Below are 13042 nucleotides of genomic sequence, written 5' to 3'. Positions count from 1 at the left end.
TGGAAAAACAGGATGGTTTCCCACAGGCAAAGGCATCAGACAAAAGTGTATTTTATCTCCCTATCTGTTCAATCTGTATGCAGAACATAGCATGAGGAAAGCTGGATTAGGATCAGAAGGAGGCATGAAAATTGGGAAAAGATTTACCACTAATTTAAGATATGCAGATGAAACTATATTACTGGTAAAAAGTAGCAGTGACTTGAAACAACTCCTGATGAAAGTGAAAAAAGAAAATGCAAAAGCAGGACTGCAGCTGAACTTTACGAAAATGAAAATTGTGACTAATAGTTTGGTATTTTTGACCCCCTAGTAGTAAACCTGCAGGTTATTATAACTCCTAGTTTGCACAGTCACCATCAATATGTTATTGTTGTTAGTTGCAAAGTTGTGTCCAACCCATGGACAACATTCCTCCAGGGCTTCCTGTCTTCCACCGTCCCCCGGAGTCCACCAAAGCTCACACCAACTGCCCCAGTGACTCCATCCAGCCACCTCATCCTCTGCCATCCCCTTCTTCTTTTGCCATCTATTGTTCCCAGCATTAGGCTCTTCTCCAGGGAGTCCTTCCTTCTCATTAGGTGGCCAAAGTATTTGAGTTTCATCTTCAGTATCTGGCCTCCTAAAGAGCAGTCAGGGTCAATCTCCTCTAGGACTGACCGGTTTGATCGCCTTGCGGTCCAAGGTACTCGCAGGAGTCTCCGCCAGCACCACACTGTCAATATGCAAAGGTGCAAAAGAATACACATACTTCACTGAAAATGAATGGCCTTTTATATTGTTGGTGTAGTGTGCCATCAAGTTGTCTCCTACTTATGGCAACCCTATAAATGAATGTCCTTCAAAATTTCCTGTCCTTCACAGCCCTGCTCAGCCCTTGTAAATGCAAGGCTCTGATTTTTCTTTATGGAACTGATCCATCTCATGACTGATTTTCCTCCTCGTCTTCTGCCTTCGACTTTCCTTAGCACATCTGTCTTCTCCAATGAGTCTTGCCTTCCCTTGATGTGCCCCAAGTACAACAGCCCTCACTAGACCCATCCCTCATTTGAAGGCACCCTCCATTTGTCCAAGTCCAATGTAAAGATAACCACAGGAAAGGAGAACAGTGGGGGCCTTAGAAAGTTGGCTACAGTTGGAAGAAGCCTAGAAGGCCATTGGGTCCAACCTCTGCTCACTGCAGTCTCCCATCTCCCATCCAGATTCTAACCAGGCTCTGACCCTGCTTAGCTTCCAAGATTGGGCAAGATCACAATCCTTTACTGTGCTGAGATACATCATATTTCTATATACTGAAATCAGCAAATGGACATTTTAGGCTAATCTGCCTCCTTTTTCATGTGATGGATTCCCTTATTTCTGGCCATGAATGCAGGCCATCAGGCTGGACTTGGGGCCACACAGCTTAGCCCCCACTGCAGATCACCCCAAGAGCTGCAGGTGATGAGAACACCAGAGCAGTAGAAACATCTTATCCATGTGAGTTTGAAATACAAAAATGCACATGCATGGAGTATTATTATTATTATTACAATTATTATTTTAAATTAGGGTTGGGAAACTTGTGGTTGTGCTCTAATGGATCAGAAATGTAGAAACAGTTGTAAAGCATGGAATGGTGAGTGGAGGAATGGAAGATGAGTGTTGGTTGTGTATTGCACAAATACAATAGCACACATTGGCATTTACACTGTCTTCTTGCCTGTGATACCATTATCTTTCCTAGCTGCTGGAATACAGGAACTGGTGCACCAACTGTAACGCTAGGACTGACTTCGGTTTGCATCCGAATTTCACCTAAAGCAAAATTCGAGGCAAATTTATTCAGATGAAAGATCAGTAGGAATCCTAGGAGTAGTTAAAATAACATTGATAGAATCAGCACAATAAAATTCCTCAGGAGGGTATCACACATTTCTAAAGTGTCACCAAATTTTGCCTAAAGCAAACTTCAAGGCAACACTAGAGGATCTTGCTGAGGCAAAGAGAATAGGATTAGTGACATTTCTCAGAAGGAGGCTCACATATTTTTGCATAGCTCTTGCTACTCAGATTAAATATTCCTTTGAAAGTCTTTTGTCTTAGATTTTGTAATAAAAGAGACATCTTTGTGGGAGCCCAGAGTCACAGCTGTTTTGAAAAGAAAATGATTGGTCCTGGAGGGAAATAGTACAATCTTGTTGCATTTTATTTGTTAATTAACTAGAGTTCTTCTCATTGGTCTAGAATTACACCCTCAAGGAGCAGTTCCTTATGCATGTATTTCTGAAGTATCTTGAAGATTCTATTAATTAAAATACATGACCTGAGTTGGTCAATTTTTTGCCCCAAGCAGTTGCATCATGTGACTTCAAAGTTCTTCCCAGAATCCCTAGCAACACTGCAAGGGTTCCTTAGCCACACCTCTTAAATTATATGCTCTGCTTTACCAGTGCTACCACATTACCACCTAAGGGACATCTTGGGTTGCTGACTCAGTCAACCTGCAGCTTTAAATGGGAGCCAGTCTGAAGAATCAGAACAGGGCTGGGTGGATAGAGCATTGTATCTGGTATATGAACGCTTCTTATGTTCATTGAGGATGGGATGAACAGAAACACACTATTCACAGACAGAGAAAACCATTTGCCAGACAAGAATTTCTTGTCCAATACATGTACCTGCTTGATACTCCGACTGCCAAATGGGAAGTCGAATTTTCCCTCATATCAGAGCTAGAATTGTTGCTGAAAATGGATTGAGATATGAGAGAAAAATATGGCTGTGATTTCCAATTAGCAGGATTCTCTGAGGTCACCACCAATGGATGGATGGCAACAAGAGAGAGGACCTTTTCAAGATTCTACTCAGACCCTAAATGGATGCTTCAGTAAATAGTGTGATTCTTCTTCTGGTGGCTTTGAAGGAACAGCCTTCTCGTGGCCTTATCCTTACCCTCCCTGCAAGTACAGTGGTAAAATGTGTCATGATCAGACAGTGGGCTTCTCAGTCTCTGAGTCCCCCTCTCTCCTTCCCCGCTCCTCCCACCCTCATAAACTTTCAGAGAAAGACAGGCAGGAGATATCCTGCCTGCCTCTCTGAAGCTGCATTGCAAATGAAACCTCTTGCAAAGACCAGCTTCAATTTTTGTCACTTCACAGGGAAGTCCACACTGCTTTGGGAAGCACCAAAATAGGCCAGAGGGGCCCAGTTTGGCTCAGGCTTTGGGCTTTGTCCACATCCATCTCTTGTGGTGCTTCATCTGTGTCCTCCCCACAGAGGCTCACCTGGCACCTACCTTAGGACATTTACAGCACCAGGTGAAAAATCCTCTTATTCTTCTGGGCATTTCAAGAACTATATTGGTGTTTTTACATCTTTGGAAGATTCTAGTTTTATTGGTGATTTTATCATCTAGTCCTTGACTATTTGACATTAATTTCACTTTCTGTTTGTCTGAGTTTTTTTAAAGAGATCAGTTTGTTTAATTGACCTGCATACCGGGAGAACTTTGGGTTATTGGGTAAATTGAAAGTGTAAAAAAGAAAATAAACGAACTGGACCTTGTGATAATGGCGGCAGTGAATCAAAATATACCCACCTCATTCTGTGTTATGTGAACTTGACATAAACTTTACCTTATTTCTGAACTGTATGTCACACACAAACATGCATATTCTTGATGGCTGCTTTTTGAAGTGAAAAGCAACTTCTAGAAGTGATTTTCAGAAAAAAAATAGGGAGAGGGAATGTGTTTGAACTGTCCGCTTCCTTCTCTTTTATTTATATACTTCTGCTTTAACCCTCCATCTTCCACCTCCCACCCTGTTCATTGTCCTTCTTCCGACTGAAATGCAGAGGTGATCTTGGAAAGGAAATGGTTACTTGTTTGACCCTTGAGGACTGGAAAAACCAATTGGTCCAGCTATAAGAAAGGGTTTCAAAGGTCATTTCCCACCATACCAAACCTGGTTTTGCTGTGGGGAGAGCAGGCAGCTAAAAATGGGGAGGTTTCGTGTTTTGGTGAAGGGAAAGAAGACTGAGAAAGGAGGGGGCAAAATTTACAGCAAAGGACAGCCTACCCCAGTTTGGTGCCTTGAAACATGCTGACTGAGAATATTGGGAGTTGTAGGCCAACAGATCTGCAAAGAATCAGGTTGGAGAAGCCTGATCTTGGTTACATTCAAGATTAAATTACCTCTGCCCCCGCTCAATAGAAGAGTATATTTTAAGAACACGTTTAATGGTTGCTTTTTTAAAATCTGATAAAATGAGGAAGGGGCATAGTAGCTCTGTAGTATGGCACCAGGTTCAATCCATCACATCCCCAGGTAGAGCTGGGAAAGACTCCCTTCCTACAACATAGAAGAAGTATGTGTAATGTTGAAACTCTGGGAAGACAGCCACTCCTACCCCACCCTACCTAATGGTGCTCCTCCAGCCAAGATATATTGGATTCTAGAGTGGGATTCAGATTGCAGATGGAGTTTTGAAATCAGTCACATGCAGGCTGTGCGAGACCTTGCCAGGAATGGCTGATGGGCCCCTGCTTCAGCCCCGCATGAGGGTATCTCTGAGCCACACTGACAGAGCGGTTTTCTGTGCCCATGCTAAGAAATCTTGCGGGGACTCCAAACCTCTGAATCAGATCTGGAACCCAATGGGGAACCCAACAGAGAACATTCTAATATGGAAATAGTTCTTCCCAGCATGAATGTCAAAGTCCAGCTCAGATTCCTGTTGGGTGGAATCTGGTAGGACCCGTTTTATCTTACATCACCCCATCTTAACTTGTTTTTAATTGAGTGGCCTGGGGGCTATCTGCAGCCCTCCACCACTCCAGGGGCAGCCCTTGAGCCCTAGAAATCCCCACCCTTTCCCTTGCAGCCCAGCTGTTGTGTGGCTTGGTCACTGTTATTTTCAGTACTGGGATAAAATCAGGGTTGCTGGGAGCTTGAACCTCTCCATCCCTCCACAGTCCTGATGCAGTTATGACCAGTGTTTCCCCATTGCTCTTGGCAGACGGGAAACAGCCATCCCAATGAAGATTGCTGGGGAAGGGAGCTTTTAACTCCCTCCTCCCAGTGATCGCAGCTCTGCCAGTGTTGCTGTTTCCCCATTGTGCAGCCACTCTGCAAGAAACAAGCTGAGGTGAGCTGGGCTTGCCTGCTTTTTCTCTCTTTCCTGATGAAGGTCCCTATGTTTTTAACACAGGAACAACAGTGAACCCCTTTCAGCCCAAGGACCAAATCCCATTGTGAAGGAGCTTCTGGGAGCTCCATTCCAGGGGCAGGCAAGGGCCAAAACAAAAAGTATGAGCCAAAAATGCCAGCTTATTTTACTAGGAGCTCTTTTTGCCAGCATCTACATCTTAGGAGAGGCATTTCAACCTTTTAGAATGAGGGGAAAGCCACATAAAAGCTGGGACATAACCAAAACCGTAATACAGTGTAATAAATAAAAGATCAGTGATCATGGGAATGGGGTGGAACCAGGGGAGGTGGTGTGGCCATCTGGGGAAGCCCAGGACGCAGGATTAAAAGCCCCCCCCCCATGCAATTCAATGGCTTCTGTCAAAAAGGAATTCATCTGATGAAGCTTTTCATGGTATGATAAACATTCCCTGCCAAATACATTTACACCTCTCCCATTGGCTAGCACCGAGGCTAGGACTATTATGAACATGCCAAAATCCATTAACAGCAGTAGGGCTGCGCGTAGCTCTGCCACAGTGAACAGAATGAAAAGACAACGGATTCACATGGGCATCACAAAGTGTCTAGTGCACTGCACAGGTCTATATTAATAATAATCTAATCTCGAATTATTTTTGCACTGTGTGGCAACATACCGCATTAACTGAAAAAGGGCAGGTAAGTGCAACACTTGCATGAAACAGCTGTACTGAGCTGGAGAAGGAACTGGGAAGAAAACTGAGAAAGAAAACTACTCAACCCTTTAGCACTTCCATTTAAAAGGTATTTTTAATGGAAAATAATAAAGGAAAGATACAGCAGCCACTGTATTAGTTTAGACACAACCCTCAATAAAAGGCATGTGGAGATTACACAGAGATGGAGTAAACATAAAAACAAGGCTTTGTGCCACCAGCCCACTGAAAGTTATTACAAATATCTGTCATACAAGTGTTTATGCCCTAATTTTCAAAGGAAGTCATGGATCCTAGTGCCACTTCATGATTTATCAGCTTGGTGGCATCAAGGGGAAACCCGGGAGGGGAGGGGAGGGGAGGGGAGGGGAGGGGAGGGACACAGAGCAGTATGAGACAAGAGCCAGACCTTGGGGCCAGCACGCAGGGCCCCCTTCCAGAGAGCAGCAGATGCAAAAGCACATGCCATTTTATTCCTGTACACACGATGGCTTTAACTGTCGTTGAAGTGCAAAACTGCAGATGCTCAGCTTATTGCTATTTTTTAAATTACGGTTGGTAAAGAGTTTTCTGGTTGTTCTAACATGTCAGGAATTTAGGAGCAGTTTAAAAACATCAAATAGTGGTTGGTTTTGCAGCAGGGGGAAACCAAGTGCACTTCATAAATGATGTAATGCACATGGCCTTCCAAAGGGGGCAGAGCATAAGACCACTGAGTCCAGGGTCTAAATTTAATTAGCTGCACCACTGAGCAGGACGTCTGATTTGAGCCCATCCGTTGCATGCACAAGGATCTAGGTATCTGGCATCTCTGTCTAGAAGTCTCTTAGATCGAAGGGCTGGAAAGGACTTTTGTCAAAGGGTCCAGAGATGACAAAAGTGGGCTAGAATGACTAATGGTCCTATTCAGCAGGCGGCAGCTTCATATGTGTGCACCATTTGGGGCCATGGGTTCTTCTCGTGTCCTATGCCATAGCCATGTTCATGGTTACAGGGATCTGCTATGAATCACACCGCAATTCAGATCTGGCAAGTTTCTCAGGTGAGCAAAATGGAAAGAGATTACTGTGGCTGGGTGGGATGCCTGGCAGCATTCTCTACACGCTTCTCCAACAAGGAATGAGGCAAGAACGAGACTTAGGAGCTTGGCTGCCTTTAGGCTGGTTGGTCCCACCTCCGTGCTGACTAAGGCTTAGTCTCCTAAAGGAGCTTGGCCTGTTTTTATCTGGGGTATGCTTACAACTCCTCCTGACTCTGAGGATGCTAATGCAACCTAGTTTGGAAGCAGGAAAACTGAGCCCTGAGGTCTTTCTGGGAACTGGATCATGGAGAGGTGGAGACCCAGTAACACCTTTCCAGGCTGAGTCATCTCACTGAACCATCAACTCTGGAATTTCTGATTCTGAGGACAAGGGGTCAGGATCCTCTGAGGAGGGTTCAGGTCCATGACAATATGTTCCTGTTCAGCTGAGTGCTTGCACCTACATGGGGGGCTTAAGGAACACACCTTTGGTACAGGCAACTACAGAAATGCCAGCAGTATCTGAACAGACCCAATCGTCCTGACCGAGTGCCTCCGTGTGTGTTGGACTGCCAGACCTCCCATCATCCAAACGGCACCAAGTTGAGAGAAGCTGCTCTGTGCTACCAGGGTCTCTGATGGATTCGTATGATGAACTCGGCTTGACCCACCAACTACCAGGAGAGGCCACCACCTTCATGTACTTTGTGGGGCACCAGTAACATGCCTGAGCCAGTCTTGTGACTATTTATCATTGTACTGGAAGAGGGCTGGTTTCTCAAAATACTTAGGGCTACAGTCTGGACACAAGCCAAACCAATTACATGGTATAGAAGGACCAATGGTGCCACAGAGTGATGAAAAGAGAAAAGGCGCTGGGAATATTTGAATATACTTTCTAAGGTTACAACCCTTCACAAACTCAGCAGGGGGGAAGTTCCCGTGTTCAGTGGGGCTGACATATGAATAAGGAGGAAAGGATTGCGCAGTCAGACTCCCAACAGCAGTGCCTACAGCCCAGTATCATGTTTGGGATGCCTCTGCTAATAGAGAAAGAAATCACAGGCTTATTGGCTGCACTATGAACTTGTTATCTAGTGAAGTAATAAAATAAAAACCAACTGAAGTAATAAACCGTCTAGAGTATTACATTGCTGATGGCAATTCACTGGGGAATACCTAAAAGGTGGGAAACTGCTGCACTTCTAGCACAAAAGTTAAGGCTGAAAAAATAACTCGGTGGCTCTGTGATCCTGAAAAGTATCCCAGGGGCCATGAAATTTATTGGAGTCCCCCCTCCAAGGCCAAAGACATTGGTATGATCTCTGAAAGGGGATTCTGGAATCTAATCCTGCCCCTTCACTGCCACAGAATGGCGTGTGCCCGCAGCTGCTGTGGATGACATATAATTGGTGTCCGGGAGCCTCTGCTTTTAATGATGGCACAACCCCTAGGTCTGCATCCTTGACAAGAGAAAAGTCTAAATATCTGATTTTTAAAAAATACAGCATATTTTGATTGTACATACAAATCAAAGGTAGCAATATTTGTCAAGGCCTTTCTTCAGATAATGAAAAAGAGATTAAACATCATTTGTTTTTATGAAGAACTGTAAGGAAAACCTTCAAACAATGGAACCCATCAATACTTTCCTCTGTGTAGGGGAATAGCATTAAATGCACTACCCTCTGTCAATAGCTAGAATTAAATGTGATGTGTTTGTTAGGGGAAAATGCAGATTATTACACAATACGACAGGTGACAGTAAAACACATGGAAAAGTATCAGAGTAGGATTTCTCATTTTAGTTTATTAGCAGCTGTTCCCTTCCCATAGCCTTACTGATGTCTTACCAAGTTAGTTATTGATAGGAATGAGCTCCAAATTTGGGTGATACCTGAGCGAATCCAGGCTCCTTCAGACTATTTCTCATACTTTCTGAGGCTTTCCAGAATGGAAGCTGGGCCAGAACAAGGGCTTGGTTACCAATTCATGCTTGGAGATACAGACATTCTGTTTTGCTTTAGATCCACCAAAATGCTGGTGGTTGGGTGGCAGAGAGGGAGGGAGTGTAATTGTGCGAATGACATCTTGTTACAGACTGTCCCATCACTGTGGTTTGTGAGAGGACAAGGATAGGACCTCGAGATGGTTGTACTTCCAGTGCCATCAGTTCTGACAATGAAAAGCCTTAAACTGGTTCCCAGTTTTCATAATCTTCTAGACCCTTCTGGCAATCCTCTGAAAGTTTGCAGGTTTCATGCATGGAAACCTGCAATCCTCTAGGACTTGCACCATAGCCCCAAAATACCATTTCAGGGAAGAAAGAGACCCAGTCCCCGCCTCTCTCTCAAAAAAGAAAAAGGAGGACTGCCCTTCCAGTGGAGTAAGTCCCCTCTCTGCATGTACTCTTGCACAAGAAAAACCTGTGCCTCTTGACCTATAACTTAGCAGGCTCAATCTTCTCAAAAGAGGGCAACTATCCCTGTAAGTGTGATCCAATTCTTCCAGGAATTTTATTATTTATTTATTTATTTACTTACTTACTTACTTAATATCCCTTTCCTGCAAGAAACCCTATGCAGCTTACATAATCCTCTTCTCAATTTTATTTTTGCAACAATTCTGTGGGTTAGGTTAGGCTGAGTGAGCAACTGCTCCAAAGTCATCCAAAGAGCTTTATGGGAAAGTGAGAACTTGAACCCAGATCTCACAAGTTCCAGTCCAACTCTCTAACCACTACTTCACACTGGATCTTTCTCAAAATGTTATCAGCAGTTCCCCCTGCTTTTTTTCCAAAAAACTGAAATATAAATGTGTGTAGTACAAAACCCCCCTGCACTAATTATTCTCACATATGGCAGGCAAATCACCTCCTAAGGGACTACTTGCTGTGCCTGCAGCTTATCATTCAATTTTCACCAAAAGAAAAGAATTGTCACCATTTAAATATGTCTGACCATAGACTTTTTTATTTAAACATCATTTTAATTGTTAAAATATATGATCTGGCCAGGGCAACTTCTTCTTCCTTCTCTTTTCTCCTATATTCTTTATTTACTTATTTTATACTGTTAATTTTAATTTTATATTATTATGTTTGTATCTCAGTGTATTTTTTGTATTTTTGTATTTAATGGTAATTTATTATGTTCTATTGTATTTCAATGTATTTTATTGTGTTGTAAGCCGCCCCGAGGCTTCGGCAAGGGGCGGCATAGAAATATAATAATAATAATAATAATAATAATAATAATAATAATAATGAAGCACAAAGTGTCACAGTTCTGGCTCTCAGCTCAGGTGCAAAACAGACTGAAGCAGACTGTCTCCAAATTATTATTATTAATTACTATACTTATTTATGTTTCTATACTGTCCCAAATCCATCTGATAATTCCAAAGCACTGAATTGGGGTTTAAATCCGGGGATCAGTGCACAACTTTTGTTATTAACAGGACATTCAGATGCGATAAAACCACTCACCCAATGATGACGGTGGTTTGCTTTTCCTCTGCTCAGCCAGCTATGTTCATTCTGGCAATCTATTCTGACAAGGAGGGTACAATCCTGTGAACTCCTATCCTGACATCATCTTGGGGTCGGGGGGGGGGGGAATGGGATTTTTGGAGACCCAGCACCAAGGTCCCCTGAAGGCTGAGCCCCTATCACTGCTGGTGTAGAAAGAAATGCGCAGGCTGCCTCGGCCGGGGTGCAAATGCCCCCTGGAAATGGGGGAAGGGAGCATGCAGGAGGGGAGGGGAGGCGGCTGTACATGGCTCCCTATTAGCATCCCAGCATCCTATCTGTCACTTGATCAGGATGGCTGGAAACAGACATGTAGATAAAATGCAGAGAATGAGGCACAGCAGTGGGGAGAGCAGGCCCTTGCTCTGGCCATTGGATGTATCTTCCATCGCCATCCAAGTTTGGAGTTGGATAGCCTGTCATTTGAGAAAATGTGGTGCACTTTTAACTAAAAAAGTAAAACAGACATGCATTAAATGTTTTAAAACCCTTAGCAGCTTGTTTGCATATTCAGGACATTTTATAGTAAAACATGACCCAGAATTTGTGACTTGTGTCTGGATTTGTCCATGAATGTAAATGTGGATAGTTCTAAGAGGAACAGGGGGAGATGACCTAATAAATAATAATAATAGGGGATATCATCTTACTGTGAAAATAGTGCCATTTCTGGCTGTTACAGCACTTTAGGATGCTGACCAGCAGATTCTGACACAATTTTATTTTACCTTTGCTCTGCACATAATAAACCCATAATTATCATTAGCTTCATTTGTCACTCTGTCTTCATGAGGTGTGCATATACATGATTAATAACAGATGTCCTTACTTGGCTGGGAAAGTCAAGGGCTTTTATTACTTCACCCTGCAACAAATGTGTAGGGCAAAAGCTGCTATGGGTGCCTTCCTGCAGTCCTCGGGCCAGTGTCCCAGGACCTCCGCTCGGTGCAGAGGGAGCTTTGGTGCAGAATGACGACTGCATCACTGGCACTGGAAAGGCCTGGAGTCACAGTGCCCAACCCAGCCGTGCTCCGAAAGGAGGCGTCCTGGCGCAGGGGGTCTCTGGAATGCACACAAAGTGCCTATTCGTTATTTGTTTTTCGGCGCCAGGCGAAGACCTTTTTATTTAAGCGGCATTTTAACTGTTAGTATTACTTGATCTTATCTGGCCAGGGCGGCTTATTTTATATTGTATTTTTGGATTTTTAATGTTTATATTTATTGTAATTTATATTATAATTACTTTTATTTATTGTTGTAAGCCGCCCCGAGGCTTCGGCGAATGGGGCGGCATAAAAACGTTTTAATAAATAAATAATAAATAAATAAATATTCCTTGGACATACCCCTGCAGTGTAGTTGGGGAGGTGGGATATGCCAACCCATGGGGCATAAAATTAGAGAAAGAACAAATGGCAAGAGAATAACGGGAGGAAACACACACACAAACCTACCGTCTAAACCTTCTAGCCCTGCTCATGGAGGCTCAGCAGAGCGTAGGGTGTGGTGATTCTGCCACTGTGAATTCTCCTCAACTTTGCTTGCATTGCTCCCGTCTTTTCTGTTCCAATTCCGTCCTTCCAAAGCTAGAGGACTGAGTCATGCAGCCTTCCCTAAACTGGTGCTGCCCGGTGGTGTGGGACTACAACTCTCCGCATACAACATGGCAAGCCTGGGGGGGGGCTCCAAAACCCCATGAAAAACCATGACATGTAGGGGTGGCTTCACAGCTACAAAGAAGCTATGAGGGGAGGGGGACCAGACTTCAGCAAACACACGAAGCAAATGAAGCTTCCAAGTTATGGTGGCTCAGTGTCTCATGGGAACCTAGCTTTTGTGTCAAGTTATAGTTAAGGACCCATCCTCTCACTCTCCATAAAGGACCAGGTTTGGGCTTTCTTATGAGTTTCCCAGTGAGGAGATCATGTGGAGCCACAAAAACGCATCTTGTAGAATTTGGCAAATAGACTCTGGTATTGAGAGAACCCAGTACCTCAACTTCTCCCTCCCCATGAAGGAAGACAATATAACAGTGCACAGGGGCATAATCACTTAAGCCTGGCCCAACTCATTTGAAAAACCTGTCAAAAACAATCCACTGGGATATATCCCTACTTTGCAGGGCAATTATATGAGCGTGCAATCTTATATCTGGGTAGACAGAAGAAAGTTGTACAACTTCCAGCATTCCGGAAATATTGGGAGCTTTTGAAAAAAAAATTCCTGCCAAAACGTGCATGAAATTACCCCTTAAATGCTTCAATTTTAGATTCAGAAGCTGCAGTTTTTGCCCCCATGAATGAGCAGAAGTGGGAAATCAGCTCCTAGAAACACAAAACAATGAGGTTATGGTCGTTTCTGGCACAAGTTCCTGAGCCCTCTTGAGTTGGGAGAAAGAGAAATCCATGTAATTCTATTTTACACGGATTGATGCACTGGGTTGCAAAGCTGAACTGAAGTGAAACATCTGTGTACCTCAAATAGCTGTGTCTGTCTTAACTTATTGTCAGCTGTAAATGCATCTGTAGTCCTTCTTTTGCTGGCAAGTAGTATTATCTTTAAGCCTCAGTCTACTTTCCGCTCTTGCTGAGAGAATTAAACCCAACAAATGTTCTTCACAAAG

The sequence above is a fragment of the Varanus komodoensis genome, unplaced genomic scaffold, assembly GCF_004798865.1.
Source record: "Varanus komodoensis strain SLA01 unplaced genomic scaffold, ASM479886v1 scaffold3, whole genome shotgun sequence".
NCBI classification, from domain to species: Eukaryota; Metazoa; Chordata; class Lepidosauria; order Squamata; family Varanidae; genus Varanus; species Varanus komodoensis.
This window is presented reverse-complemented; position numbering follows the sequence as displayed.